A 15,743-nucleotide genomic window follows, 5' to 3' on the forward strand; every position below is an offset into this window, starting at 1 on the left:
TGTCCTTCTGGGTGATGCCACAAGTTTGCATACAAAAGCTCTGTATTCAACAAGCAAATTCTCTGCTATTCTAAAATTTAGAACGTCATCCCTAAATTCTCAGGCAGCTGTTAGGTAAGACTTAGGGCTGGTGCTCTCAGACAAGTTTCTACATGGCACAATTGATGAATGAATTTGTCCTATTGTCTCGAAATCCCTTTGTTAACTGACAATGTTGAAGTTCCTCATGCATCACCCAGACTCCAATGCTACCTCCACAGAAAGGCCGTTTATGGTGTCCCCAGTTGTTAGCCCCCTCCCCCAAAGTATGTTCAGCCCCCAGGGTGTATATGAACAACTCAGCAGTGAAAGAGCCTTTGCTGGGAAATAATGAGCTCATCCCAAAGCTAAGGCTGACTTTCAATTCTGGGACTTTCTTCCTATATCATCCTTCTCAGCCTGCATCCATGGAGTGGACTTAGGTATCCTGGCAAAGGTGCCAACAGAAAGAAGGGAAGAACTCAGGCCGATATGTCTTAAGGGCATTGCCAGGACCTAAGCAGAGCCTGACTTTGCTCAAGTGACCTGCCCTGGGCATAAAGGACCGCTTTTGGGCTTAGAACAGGAAGCCCCCCCCCCCCCATGTCTCCCTAAATCCCAGTACCTAAAGGTGACCTTTGCCTGAAGAGTGCAGGCATGGTTTCATTAGAAACCTCTCTTTCTCTCTCCCCACATCTGTTCCTCCAGTGGCATCAGAAACAGGGTAGGGGGTTCAGCATACAATTTATGCAAGGAAGGAGTGAAGGCATCGGAAGCTCTCCCCCAGCCCCGGAGGGAGTTGGGGTGTGAATTTTCAAAGACCTATGGATCCTCCGGAACATGACACTTAATGATGCGCACTTGGTGAGAAATCTGCCTTGCTAGTTTGGGGCTGCGGTGGGAAAGGCCAGGCGGGGGATCCAGAGGAGCTCCCCTGTGAGACTTTGAATCCAGGAACCCAAGAAATCTTGGAAAGACAGCCCAGAGATCCAACTTCACTTGAAGTCCACACTGGGAGGATAAAAAGGAATTTGTTTAGGGCCTAAGGTAGGGCACCAGGCTCTTTCTGCCTAGATCAGCTTAGAGTGACAGAACTCTTGCAAAACTGAAGAAAGCAGCAGACCCTCTAGCCAGAAAAAGGCACACACTCAACACAGACATACAAATTCGCCTACAATTTCAGAGGGGTCAGCAGCCCCAGCAAGGAAGCTTCTGGAACCCAGACCGGTAAGTTAAAGGCCTGAGTCTAGGTCCTGCCACATATCCTATAGCCTTGTCCCCATGCCAACTCGCTCCTGCTGGGGGAGGGGGGACGGCTTAAAAAAAAAAGCTGGTTCTTGTTCTCAAAGCCCCCACCTTCCCCTGAATTGGAGGAACCCTGGCACCTGCATCTCGCCAAACTCCCCTGGGTGCTCTTTTCTCCCGGGGCGATGGGTGGCGTCCCAGGCCAAAAGCTCTCCGAACTCCTCTCTCGCTGCTGTGAGCAGAGGCAGCCAAACCCTTGGGCACGGAGCGTGACGTCGGGCAGACCCCCGGAGCTCGGCCTCAGGCGACGCTAGAGGCAAGGGTGGGGAAGTGCGAGGAGGTCGGGACAACTCCGCCCACAACCGCCTGCTGGCCCTAGGATGTTCGAAGCCCGCACCCCCGCCTGGTGCTCCAGAAAATCCCTGTCCAGGCCTTGCCCGCGAGGCCCCTCCGACCCTCGTGTGTTTCCCTTTGACCTCTGGAGGTTTGAACCTTTCCCCGGCTGTGTCGAGCCAGCCCTCTTGGGAGCGATCGACCTCTAGCACCCAGGACCCACTACAGCCCGGCACCTCCGCCCACCAGAGCAGGTGCGGGGCCCGGGCTGGGGAGGGTTGCAGTGGGGGAAGGATTTGGAGTGAGTGACTCAGGAGTCCGGGAGGAGGGGCTAAGAATTCAAGAAGCTTGTGTTTGAGCAGCTCGGCGCTCATGCACAGCAGAGAGCGCTAGGAGCCGGAGGGGAGCGCAGCGGTGAGTCAGGCTGCCCCGAGCCGAGCCCCGAGAGGGACGCAGCGCGGGCAAGGGCGCGGGCTAGCGCGGCTGGGCTCCCTGGGAGAGAGTGCATGGATCCCGGTCTGGCGAGATCTCCGGGCACCCCCGAGGCTCCCGCGGGCTGAAGTGCAGCCGTGAGAGGAGCGTCCCGAATGGGTGCGGGAGCGCGGGAGCCTGGGCAGGCGGGCGAATCGCGGTGGTGCTAGTGGTGGTGGTGGTGGTGGGCAGCGCTCTCTTTCGTCCCGGAGTTCTCTGCCTCCCGATGGCCCGCAGTCCGGAGAGGCAATCCCGGAGGCTGCATTAGCCGCATGGCGATGCTTGGGGCTGCTAGTTCGAGGGCTGGAAGGGGACAGCGCGCAAGTGAGGAAGCGCGAAAGAGCTTCGAGAGAGGGATGCGCGGGCTGCGGGCGCGCCGGGGCGAGAGGAATGGTGGTCTGCACCGCGGAGGGCCAGTGCGCCCCGCGGAGGGCCAGTGCGCCCCGCGCTTCGGCTGCTGTGTGCGCCGAGTCCGAAAAGTGCCACGCCGCCCCCAGGTACCGGGACGACCCGGTCAGGGCGCGCTAGAAGTGTTGCAGGGAACCGAGTAAGGGTCTTCGGGCTCCTCCCCGCGTTGCTGGAGGGCTGGAAGACCCGAGTGAGGGGCTTGGGACTCGACGCATCAGGGGACCTCCAAGGAGCCGCGCTGGGCCGAGGTCGCCAAACCTCAGCCCTGCTACCTGGGTCACACGCCTCACCTCCAGCTGTCTGCTGCGAGGTGTAGGAGAAGCTGGCGTGGAGGGGTGGTGCGAGCAGCGCCTTGGGTCCAGGCGGCAAGAACCAAGGGGAGTCAGAGAGGACCCAGGGGTCAGGAAGCGGCATCTTTGAGGCAACATAAACAAGTGGCTTAGCTCTGTTTGATACAACTCTCCTTTAAAAAAAAAAAAAAAAAATCTCCGAGATTCTCGTGGAAGGTGTTTTCTGCTTGAACTTTCTCTTCCCTTGTGACTTGAGAGATTAAAAAAGATCCTGCTTGCTAGGCTGGTTTTTCCAAGTTGTTCCAGGTTGGAAGTTGTAACAGTTTGAAGGATAATTTATGGGTGTTTCATGCATTAAAGTGTATTACAGCAAAGCCTTTTGGGTGCTGTGGATATTAAGGAAAACTTAGTGCACGTTCCCAGCTGGAAACCAAAATAGTGCTCTCCTGGGTGTCTCTGCCCCATCTGTCATCCAAGGCCAATGGAAATCCTGGAGAAAAGGCACTTGATTAATTGTCCTGGCTCCATCCTCTGGCCCCACCCACTGCCAGTGCCAGCCTCCTCCTCCCCTACACGTGCGTGGCCAGCTGCATTCTGGCCAATTCAGACATAGTGGTGGAAGGCCCACCAGTGACATCTTTGCAGGGTCTTCAGACTCTAGAAGCTGTCAATTCAGCCACTGGAAGGGAACACTTCTCCCTCCCAGAGCAGAGCAGAATGGGTAGCGGCACTTGGGTCCTGCCCATACTTGTTGAACAGTGTTTACAGGTTGTTTTGTTGTTGTTGTTGTTGTTGTTGTTTGTTGGTTTTTACTGAATATCTGAAACTTTCTCCCTGTGTAGAGGAAAGGCTCCATTGGATCTGGATGGGTGCCTTCTGTGGGTCTTGTTCTGGAATAAGTCATATGTCAGCCTGGGCAACCCAAATGTCAATCCACGATGGGCAATGTTCCCAGAGGTTCAGAGGGGACTGTGGGACTGGGCAGCAGTGGTAGGGAGGAGTGTTGTGGGGTCTGCCACCAGAGCTGCTGGCCTTGACTAACAGAAGAGAGGCATGTTCCTCCTACTTGGGTCGTTGAAGGGGGCCGGCTTAAGGCCACAAGCTGCCAAACTCCTCCTCTTTTTCCCAACATCTTTAAGCAAGGGATGAAAAGGGCAGGCTTGAAGGGGAAAGTGTTAGGAGGCGCCGCAAGTAGGAAACCAAGGTCTCTGGGGCATGGGGATACATGTCTTGAGGAACTGTAGGAGCACCTGGGAGGATTCATAACCTGCTGCTAGGGCCACGCCTTCCCCGGGCGGCCATCTTACCCCTGAAGCAGCCCAGGCCTGCTAGCCTGTCGGGAAAACTGGGTCCCAATCGGGACAGTCATCCTAGTCGTGGTGACTCTTTCTGTACTCTTAGTCTTTCTCCAAAGAGTGAGGTTCTTGCCTCGTTCTGTTGCCCACCCTACCCCTCCCCCAGCCGGGGGGCCAGAGGGAGGCTTGACGCTATTCTTCCATGGAGAGATCTGTGCCATGGCCAGGAAGGGGGCCCCAGCTGCCTACATCAGCAGGGAGGGTAGGGCATGGCAGGGCAGGGCTGGAGCCTGAGGGAAGTTTCTCATCATTACTGAGATTAAATTGATGAGAAAATCTCACCTCTTTGCTTTGAAACAAGTGCTGAGCACTACTGCAGCACATTCACTGCCCTATTGGGAGGGCAGCCACATTGGGGCTGCAGAGAACTTACCCGGAGACATGCTGCTGCTCTTCCCCACTGTGCCTGGAGCAGGGGTGAGGCCCAGGCCCCCAAGCAGCCATCAGCCTAAGACCCGGTCCGGAGCCCCAGCCATTAGTCTTCTCCCAGTTAAGAAAGGAGACTGGAGAGACTGAGGGGGTCCTGATCATGCCTTGGAGACCTTTACCTACAGCAAATACTCTGCTCTCCGGGCCCAGTGGAAGGTTTGCCGAGGATTCCCTTAAAATCTCTGGGTATCTCTGAGCAAACAACGAGGGTTCCCAGAGGGTTTCTCTTTCTTTGATTGGCCCCTCTGATCTTGCAAACCATCAGCCAAATCGTCAGCTCTCAGGTTTAGCCAGTTTTGAGAAATCAGCTCAGCGATGGGCCAGTTTCACAGAACAGCATATGGTGGCATCAGGCAAATAAATGTAGATGGAAGGCCCTTCCCCAACCCATTCCCAAGGACCTTTCTACCTGGCAGTAGGCAAACAGTTCATGTCCTGACTCCAAAGAATAGTAACATGGGGATGGCCCCGAGCCAGAAATGCAGCTGGAGAAGCCCAGGCACTGATCTTTTGGTTGGGTGTGCACAGGGATGGAGTTGTCCCATCCTTGGAGCCAAGGAAGCTAGACCTTCAGCCACAGCAATTGGCCAAGACCAGAATAATGACGACATGTCATAAAGAAAAGTCTCTTGTGCTTCCTGATGTTTTCATTATTTTTCAGTTGGCTGCTTCACGTGTTTTTGAGGAGCCTTTATAGACTGCTGGCTTTAGACCTTGACATAGTAGGAATTGGACTGAAACATGGAGATGATCTCTTGACATTTTTCTGCTGTACTTTGGGCAAATGGTCTGTGATAGTTTCCTGAGTTGAGAGACAGAAGAGAAAAAAATGTTTGTGACTTTGAGCAACTCAGTGAACTTGTCAGGCTTTACTTTTCCAATCTATAGGATTATTGTATTGAATTAGTAGTGTTTCCCAATGCTGGGGGACAATTCTTGGTTAAGTGTGACCTACTTAATGCAGGAAGTTTAATGTCCTTAGCTTGCCTACTAAGTGCTGGAGGTCATGGTGACGACCAAAAAATGCCCCCTCATACATGGCGAAATGCCTATTAAAAGGATAATACTGTTCCCAGTTAAAACCCTCCTTTGGAAATTACCAAAAAGGGCCCTTTTTCTAGGCCCTACTGTGAGGGCATCAATTATTTCATCATTGAAATGGGGCTTCAGAAGTCCAGCCCTGGGCTTCCTCTCCCAGAACCAGCGTGTCAGGCTCCAGGACGCCATTGGCAGGAACCTCACTGCTGTGGTCCTGCCAGGCATCACTCTTTGCCTTTTGTCAGTGGAGCTTGACTACAAATGACCCACATGAAAAGAAAACCAAAGAGAGTAGGGGGAAGGGACAGGTGGTGTTAGAGCATGGCTGCTTTTCTTCTCTGCCATATGCTCTTAAAAATACAGGCAGACTGCTTGCCCCGGGTGTCCACAGCTCTGGGAGGGAATCCTTCCCTCCTTTACTAAATGGATCACATTCTGGCACTGGGAGGTCCTTTCCCTGAACAAGAGAACGAGGAAGCAGAACTCTCTCCAGCATGGCCAGCACTTACATCAACATGGGAACATGTTGATATCAAATTAATACTACTGTGCCCAAGCTGTGAGAATAAATGGGAATCAAAAATGGGACATTTGATTGAAAAAAGTCAGCAAGCGAGACGATGCGGGAGAGGTGGTTCTTGTGACCCTGGATTTATTCTCAAGGAGAACAGCCCACGTTGTGCCTAACCCTGCCCCAAGCTCTTACCCAGGACAAAAGATGGAAGCAGTTGTTATTCCTAGTGCCAAGGGCCAAGATGAATGCTATCTTTGGAGGGGATTATGGAAACACCTGCTTGCTACGCATCCCCAAGTAGCAGGAGAGAAAACTACTGAAGCCATTGGGCGGCAGAGTTCAGAGTTGATTCCTAATGGGTTGGGAGAGGAGACATAAGAGACTTAAGGAGATTCTCTAATGAGGCTGAGAAGGGTCTGATGACACAGTCTGTCAGGTGGGACTAGCAACAGTGCTTTTTAAATTGCCCCAAGAGTTGGACCAACTCTTCACATGTGGAGAGCTTCTCATTAGTGGTACTCTTAGTGGCAGACAGTCAGGGTCTCCTGGAGAATCGACCATGAAGCTGAGCAGAGGGAGCCATGTCGACACTGCCTGTGGTGGCTTCAGCAGGTGGAGAGCCCGCCAAGTGTGAGGACCCGGCTCCCGAGTCAGTGGGAGTGAACGGCCCCAGCTTCCCACAGAAGCCATTCCATGTCGAGGGCTGTTACCATCCACGACTCCCAGCCTCGTTTCCTGATAACCACAAAGTATTTTCTCTTGGGGACCGATGGGCTGATTTCCCCATCCCATTTCCTTTGGCTGAGCCGTCCAGTAGCCAGGGTTGGTGACCTTATCATGTGTCTGCCTACTGCAGCCTGTTCCTCAGTGAGCCTGAGGAGGACCAACCGTCCGGTAGAAGCCATGAGAGCTCAGCCTCTCTCTCAGGTCCTGTGTCACCTCCTCATCACAGCAGATCTGAGGCATGGCTGGAGTGACTTGCATTTCAGTCTGGTGAATTGCCATCCTGTTTGGCCCTGCGCACATCCAGCTTTGCGGCTGATGCACTGAGCTAGCCCCTCATCCTTGTCAATAACCAGAAGTGGATTCCCTGAGGTGTATGGGAGTGGCCAGGAGAGACAAGATCCCTTTTGGACGATGATTTTGAAGTTGGAGCCATGCTGGGCTCTCACTGCCTAACAGGTGCTGGAGGAGGTGACTGGGGGGGTGATCACACAGCAGGAGATGATCACACAGCAGGAGGGCATCTCCTCTGTGGGTTCCTCTTCCATGATACAGGAGTAACAACTGTACCTGCCCCATCAGGCTGTCAGAAAGGTGGGTGGGTGGACGTGTCGGACACGGGACACACACCAGCACAGGCCTGGCACATAGGAAGCCCTCTGCGGGTATGAGTTGCCCTTCTTCATGTTCTCGCTTAGTATGGGGCAGCCCTCCCTTCATGCTTTCCACTTCAGCTCACGCGATCTCATCGTTAAACTTTTTATATCTCTGCATATATAAAACTTTGCCGCATTGGGAGAAGAAATCTCTTGGTAGCATTAAAGGCTTCTCTAGGAATTTACCCACCTATATTTGGACCTCCTGTAACTAACACTCTCATTTTGATAGAATTTTAGCCAAACGCTTCATTTCTCAATGATCTTTGCCTCCTCGTACCCGGGTTAAAAAAAAAAAAAAGACACATGGAGAGTCTCGTGTGATTTTCTTCCAGCGGCAAACTTCTCAGACTTTCAGCGTTGTTATGCAGTGCTCTCTAAATAAGGCATTTCTTGAGAATGGCCATTTGTACTGGCAGCTTGAAGAGTGTTTTGGTTTCTTACCCCACATACCAACGCCTCCTCCTCCAACCACTTGTGTCTTTAGGATTTTATGTATCCTATCAAGTTAACAAGAGAAGAGAGAAGGAGAAGGTGGGTTTCCTATGACAGCAGAGCAGCCATACTCCCCATACCCAGGGTCTGTGGCTGAGCAGCTAGGGCTGAACCTGCGGTTAAAGGGTGGACAGTCCCCACCCTGCTGGGGAGGTACGTCCCCTGGTTATCAGGCCACCAGATTGATTTTCCTTCTCCCAGATTAACGTCTTTATTACTGTGCTAGTCAGGGGACTGGGCACAGGGGTGGGAGGGGGTTGTCTGTGATAAATATGAGTCATGATCCCACCCAAGGGCTTGCTCAGGAGTCAGAAATAAAATGGCTTTACAGGCTCCTCAGATAATGTAAGTGGGGTGAGTCCGGAGGCCAGTGGGGACCACAGTAAACTACAGAGAGTGTGCCCCCATTGAAAGGGGACAGGCCTTCTGTTGCTCTGCAGGGTGATGGGTCCAGGGTGGCCAGATCTTTCAACTTTTCAAGAAAAGTCAAAACTTGGAGCCCAAATGTGCAATTTCTTCACTTTCAAAACATCCATGCAGACCAAAAAGAATCTGTTTGCAGGCTTGTTTATCTTGTCGTTTAGATTAACACACTTGGGGCAGTGGAGAGCAGCATCAGAAGGGGGACAAGTGGAAGAACTGCTGATGTGGCTGTTAAGAGCCACAGGAAGGGAGAGGTTTGAATGGTGTGGTGTATTCCGGGGAGGCTTCCTGGAGGTGGCGTGTCCTGCAGGTGGGCAGGGTTGGTTGCAAGAAGCCCTGACACAAAATCAGACAGCACTCACTTCAGATCCATGCTCCACCTCTTCTCGGTTCTCTGCCGCATTCCTTAATGCCTGTATGCCTCAGTTTCCTCATCTGTAAAAAGGAATCCTAATGTCGATCTCGGAGGGCAGTCATGAGGTGAGAGAGGAGAGTATTGGAAAGCGCAAACTTAGCCCAGAACCTGCAATGCAGTGAATGTCCCAGAAGCCTAATGCTGGGGCTTGGGAATGGGGGTGGGGGTGGGGGGTAGGCCAGCCCAGAGGGCTTTCAGAATGCAGGGCCACAAGCATGAAGGAGAAGGGTCCCTCGCTGAGCTCTGTGGACGATTGCTTTTCAAGGTCTTGGATCTCAGTCACTTTTTCTGCCCCAGGAAAGGGACAGAAGGTGTCGGTTATCTTTCTCCTCTCCTGCCCGCCTCCTCCTTCTCCCCAAGGCCTGTGGCCACGTGCCCACTTGTTCTCTGTCAGGATCCCACCCTTTTAAAAACCCGACCCGGGCCACAGCAGAAAAACACAATGCTCCTCAGGAAGAAGGAAAAGTACTCTGGGAAGCTGTATAGACACGCACGGCAAATATTCAAGGAATTCTTAGGAATAAAAAAAAAAAAATTCGTAAATCTGGATTTTTGCATGAGGCCATCACAGGAACATGTTTTCTCAATTAGCGTGCACATTGCTTGAAGTGAAGTCACTGAGTCCGCATCTCGTTGGGGCTGACTCGCGCTGAGCCATCTGATCTGGACTTCTCTTTCCATGACCTAAATCTCATTCAACCAACCCTGTCACTGTCCCTAGCTGTCGAAACAGAATTGTCCCCGAAATCCTAAACCGGGGTGGAGACACGCACACTCCCCTACAAAGCAGTCTGATTGCAGATCCTAGGTGTACTCAAGAAAAACTGAGAAAGGCAGCACCACTCTTGATGGTGGATGGACGGATTGCCACAACCCCTTACGTGTTGCTTTTCCTTTGGCATTATGGCGAAATGGTGAGCATGCATTTCCCCATGAGAGCAGAGGAGTCCTTTAGGTTCTAAAAGCAGAGAAAAGAGTTTCTTTTGCAAGCATGCATCAGCTGCTTTTAAAATATTGTATTAGTTGGTGCCTGAGATCAGCGGTTATGTTTCTGGATGGTTTCCTAGACTGACTCTTTTCCAAGCAAAGGGCTTTGTCAGATATTTGTAATTTCTGAAATATTTGATTAATGATGACCCCTCCACCAGAGGGATGGTCCAGAGTACATAATTAGCAGCATGCCTCAGAAGCAAAGATACTGCCCAGCATCCCGCAAGATCAAGCAGGAAGTTGAAAAACATTTCAAGCCAACTGCCATAGAGTAGAGAAAAGGAGAATGTTTTTCAAAGATGAAGACCCATTAGGGGGCTGTGAAACCAGTCTAGTGGTACAGCTCTCTCTCTTTTAATGCAAGAGACTAGAATAAAATTTTTAAAAGCCAGAACGCATTGCATGTAGCAAAGGGAAAGTATACATGAGACTTCTGTTTTAGTTGTACATATGCTTAGGCATACATGTGTGCAAACTGGATCGTGATGGAAAATGAATTTTTTCACTGTGAGTCACTGAAAAAGGTTAAAAGCTACTGGTAGGGACGATAGCATGATTTAGGAAAGGGCGTAGCTCCAAAGCCAGACAGACTTGGAGTTCAGTCTCCGCTCTGCGAGTCCCACTTGTTTGATCGCGGGTGACCTAAGTTCGCACGGCCTCCCTGTCCTTCTCCGTGAGGTCACAAGGATTCCATTCTCATAGGGCCATTGTAGATTAAACCATGAATTGATTAGATTAAACAACAGTGTAGATTAAACAATGAGGACGTGTGAGGTGCCTGCCACCAAATGGACCCTCTGGAAGTGAGAGCTGCTATCAGCATCTGTCTTCTCCTTCCTCCTCTAACTCCTCCTCCTCCTTCTTTATTACTCCTCAACCTCATCAGAACTATGACTTCCCTAAATGTGATTATTCCTGAGTTTTGCTGTTTCCCTGGCAAACTGAGCAAAGAGACAGCAACAGTCGTCTCCTGTCTTCGTTCCCACCTCCTGTATCACCTTTCTCCATCTCCGACTTGCAAAGCCATCTTCCTGTGATTCTGTTCCCCACTCGGGACCATGACATCATTGTCCGAGGGGCACAAGGCGTCCTACTCTGTCACCAGGAACCGTCAGAGGGGTATCTCTGCCTTTCCTGGCCATGTGACCAGGATAAATGCTTTGGTCCTAGTGTGGGTGCAGTAATTCTGGAAGGAGCTTCTGTTCCCACAAATCACATCCTTCCCGTTTAGTATATTTTTATAAGGGCGGCAGAGCTAAGATGCCATTAAAATGTTGACATTGTCAAAATTCTAAAGACGTTCCTGCCCAGAGCAGAGAGCCTAACATTTTCTCATGAGCTAGGCTCCAGGCGGCCCCAACGCGTGGGGTTTAACTTTCTCTCCTGGGTAAATAACTTAAAGGCTCCTCCTGTGGACACCAGAGCGGCCACCGTCAGGCAAACCAAACCCTAATCCTAACTCCAGCCCTCACCCCAGCCCACGATGTGTCACTGACCCTAGACCTTCCCTTCCCAGCGGAGGGGACATGAGTGACCCGTGCCAAGATTCTTCTTTGGGGCCACAAAGGTGACATGTCCCAATTTTCTTGAGAGCCTAGCTAATGCAGCCCCTGAGGACAGGTCAGTGGTGACAAACTGCCTGCCTCTTTGTTCCTGTGGAATTGTTGCCTCCCCCCTCATCTGTGCTTCTTCACGCTCCCCTGGGGCTCATTCCAACTCTCTCCTCATAAAATGCCCTCCCACTGGGCCCCATTTTCACCACTAAGATTCAAAAAGGATTATTAGTGATTTCTCCTCAAATGCTGAGTTCCTGTCCAGACCAAAGATTTAATGCTCCTTTCTGGGGCACTTAAGACATCTCTATTTGAGGTTTCAGGGGAGTGGGGCAGAAGGGGAGAAAAAGGACCTGGTTCTCAGGGATAATTTTCATCTCCGTTGGAGTATTATTCCCTCCTCTCCACCACCCATTCCGCCACTCCCTATAAAATTAATGTCACCAGGTCAGTTGCACATTGTAACTAACGTTTATAACAGAGGAACGTCCGTGTGTCAAACCCAGCTCCCTTCCCGCAGGCAGGTGGGTTTTACTGAGCCAAGCACGGGAGTTGAAGGGGCTACAAGGAAAGCAGCCAAGAGGCTATTTAAGTACATCACCGTTGCACCTGATTTTGTTGTTGTTTTTATTTTCAAGGAAAAAACACACACAGGCTGACTGACTTTTCTGTACCCACAGCCGGAGGGAGAGGGGAAGAGCTTATTTCTCCCCTTTCTGAAACTTGCAATGACAGATGGACTCAATTGTCCCAGAACATGACACACCATCAGGAATGTTTCTTAGGCATGAAATGAATTACCTTTCTTTTCATCCGGGTTCAAGAGTGTTGTGTCTGTCCTTTCCTGGGGAAAGTGTGAACACCCAGAAATGTTTTCATTTTCTTTTTTGAGGAGGTCAGACACCAAAGCCTGACTCCATGCTTCACGCCCACGTGTCAGCATCTCTGTATCTTGGAAATGAAAGAAAATATTTGGGGGGAGGGAAGGGCTTTTAAGTGTTGTTGTTTTGAATTTTTCTTAAACAGAGCAGGACATGTCAGGAAGTACAGGGCTTAATAAAGCGAAACTACATTGCAAAGATTCTTTTAAAAGATCTTTATAGTTAAGCAAAATAAGGATTCAAATTGGCAGGGTACACAGAACGTCCATCTTCTAATCATTTCACCTCCTGAAATGATTATGGACCTATTACAGAATTCTGACTGGCAAACTCATGCTTGGGAAAATTCCACAAACCTGTCTGTAGTTCTTTCTTTCAGGGGTTGGGAGAGTTGTTATATAAGGAAGAAGAAGTGGTTAAGTCAGACAGGGGGTTCTTATTTCATCTCAGTAATACCGAGATTCGGGAGACCGGGGGTTTACCCTTGGCTCGGGCTTCTCCCAAGTTCTGTAACTTGGGCAAATCCCAGAGCTTCTCTGAGCCTCTCTGAGTCTTAATCTGATAAAACGAGAGTAATGATATTGCCCCTGTGAATGGGTAGAGCTGGCTGAATAAGGTTGCCAGCTGGGGGAAGCACCTTGGCCGTGGGTATAAAAGTAAGACTGAGATTTATAAAAGGAGTGTGAGACTCCTGGTACCAGCGCTGGCTCTGCCCTTGGTTGGCTGGGGGTGGGGGGCAGGGTAGACCCCTAACAGTCACTTGCCCTGCGCAAGTGATCCTAGCTCCCTCCTGCCCATACTGACTGCAGCAGCAGATGGGAAAGCATTTCCTATAAGCCTGGGCAAAAATGAGCCATTCCTGCCACAATGGGAACAAAGCCGGTGCCAGGCATGGAGTGGGCCCCTAATGTAAGAGGCCAAGGGCACTGTGGAAAAAGTGTGAAAGTGGAATCAGACTCTCCAGGGTTCCAGGCCCAGGATTGGGGCTGAAAACACATGTGATTGACAGTGACTTACCATACCTCTCCAATTTTCAGTTTCGTCTGCTGAAAATGGGACTCATAGTACTTCTTAGGAAGGATTAAACACGGTGACTTTTGCTTAGTTGTTTGCGTGGCCCCAGCCTGGTTTTGTAGGGTTGTTGACACTGAACGCAAGTGGATATGCCTAAGGAGCGGCCCGACTGTTCGGTGACCCAGCCGTGGACAGGAGGAGGCGCTGGAGTTACCAGGCCAGATGTAACTCGTGTCCCTTCTCCCTTCTCTTTCGCCTTGGCTGGCTTTGCCTTCTGATTCCAGATGTTGGAGTGCCCTGGAGCTCAGTCCAGGCTCCTTCCCTTTCCGTATCACTCTCTTCCTAGATACCTTCTCCTCCCTAGGTGTTAAATACCACTTCTGTATGTCTGTTTCCAATGCGGACCTCTCGCCGGGCTCCTGGCTCTTGGGCGTTACTGTCATGTCCTCTTGGATATTGTAAATTTAGGTCTTACTTTAGTCTTCTCCCTTTTAGATAATGACATCATTATCCCCACAGTTGTCCAGACCCCGAATCTAGAAATCATCCTTGATTCTATCTTCCTTGTCACCTTTCACTTCCCATCCACCAGCAAGTCTGGATTTAACATAAATTCTGGATCCAGTCACTGCTCACCATCCCGCCACTGCCTGTCCAGACCATTATCCCCTGTCCCCCATACTACTAGGGGCCCCTCATGCAGCCCCTACCTCCACTCTTCTCCCTCCCCAGCCTTTTCGCCCAGCTAAGGTCAGAGCACCCTTTTAAAGATGCCAGCCATGGGGTGCCTGGGTGGCTCAGTTTATTAAGGATCCCACTCTTAGCTTCAGCTCAGGTCATTGTCCCTGGGTCGTAGGATGAAGCCCCACATTGGGCTCTGCACTCAGTGGGGAGTCTGCTCGAGATTCTCTCCCTCTGCCCCTCCCCTTGCTCATGCTCACTTGCTCTCTCTATAAAACAAATAAATATTTTAAAAATTAAGATGTCAATCTTTATTTTATTTATTTCCCAGGCCTCAACCTTCTAGTGGGTTCCCATTACGGACTCAAATCTATAGTCTTGCTATGACCTTATTTCAGTGGTTCTTAGCAGGGAGTGATTTCCCCTTAGGGGATATTTGGCAACTTCTGGAGACAAATTTTAATGTCACAAGTGAGGGTGGGGTTAGTGACACTGGCATCTAGTGGGTAGAGTCCCGGGATGCAGCTGAACAGCCCACCATGCACAAGATGGTCCCCCACAACAAACAATTATCTGGCTCAAAATGTCAGTAGGTTTGCAGACCTGCTAGGAGAATCCCTGCCTTCTTATGAACTGGATCCCTTCTCTCTCTCCAACATCCGGTTTTATTCCTTTCCTTGCCTGCTATGTGGCAGCCACACTGACTTTCTTGGAATATCTTCAGCATGCTAGTGCTGTGCTTATTGCCTCAGGGCCTTTGCACTGGCTATTTCCTCTATTTGGATAACTTCTGCCCACAGATCTTCTTTGCATGGTTCCCTTTTCATCATTTGGTCTGCTCAGATGTCCCCTCTTGATTGCCCTAATTTATTATTTTTTAAAAGACTTTATTTATTTATTTATTTGACAAAGACAGAAAGTGCCCAACCAGGAGGAACAGCAGGCAGAGAGAGAGAAGCAGACTCCCCACTGAGCAGGGATCCCGACGCAGGGCTCCAATCCCAAGACCCTGGGATCATGACCTGAGCCGAAGGCAGATGCTTACCAGACTGAGCCACCCAGGTGCCCCTTGATGGCCCCGATTTAAGATATCTATTTTACCCTCCCACCAAACCCAGCCACCAATAGGCTATAGTCCTTTACCATGCTTTATTTATTTCACAGTACTTAATTCTAGTATTTGTTTGTTTCAGTATTAATCTGCTTCCTCCATAGGAATGTAAGAATGAGGGCAGGAACTTTGTTGTGTTGTGAAGTGTGCATCATGTAATAGAAGCTCAGTAGGTGTTGGTTGAATGAATGAAGTTGATAAGTATGGCACAGACATGGATTATGACAGAAGGTTAGGAAGGACATCAGTGGGATCCTGCATTTCAGGGAAGGCTTCCTGGAGGAGGCATGACATGGGCTGCACTGCAAGTCTGTGGAGTCTCCTTCAGCTAAGGGGACCCAGAGAGAGCAGGGCTCAGGAGGCTTGGCCTATTCTGGTAGATGTACAGAGGAGCTGTTGTAGACCAGAGCTGGATGTGAACTTTAATATTCAGTGGGACAGAGAGCAAGACTGGAGGGCTCTGAGATGTGTGACTGAAGAGAGGAGTCAGGGAAGGGAGGTGAGTGGGAGAAAAACAGGAGCAAGGGCGCCAAATCTAAGCTCAAGTTGGTTCTGGTCGGGAGCAGACCCCAGAAGAGGGGGAGGGAAGAGTAGCCAGCTCCAGGGGAAAATCTCTGGGTCAGCTCATCCTGAAGGGCCACTGGTCATTCCTGGCGAAGGGGGCGGGGGCTTGCGCCATCATTTGCCAGGAGCCCGGTGA

At 50.7% G+C, this 15,743-nt stretch overlaps 1 protein-coding gene across 1 annotated transcript in view; it reads left to right on the top strand.

Annotated features, from left to right (window-relative positions):
• Positions 1–1,960: 1,960 nt before the first annotated feature.
• The window catches only part of NGF (nerve growth factor), a 52,254-nt gene continuing 38,471 nt past the window's right edge, over positions 1,961–15,743 (top strand). The window contains exon 1 of the mRNA XM_032302906.1: positions 1,961–2,010. The gene's annotated coding sequence lies outside the window, so the exon portion shown is untranslated. The remainder of the gene's footprint in view (positions 2,011–15,743) is intronic.

The sequence above is a fragment of the Mustela erminea genome, chromosome 10, assembly GCF_009829155.1.
Source record: "Mustela erminea isolate mMusErm1 chromosome 10, mMusErm1.Pri, whole genome shotgun sequence".
Lineage (NCBI taxonomy): Eukaryota > Metazoa > Chordata > Mammalia > Carnivora > Mustelidae > Mustela > Mustela erminea.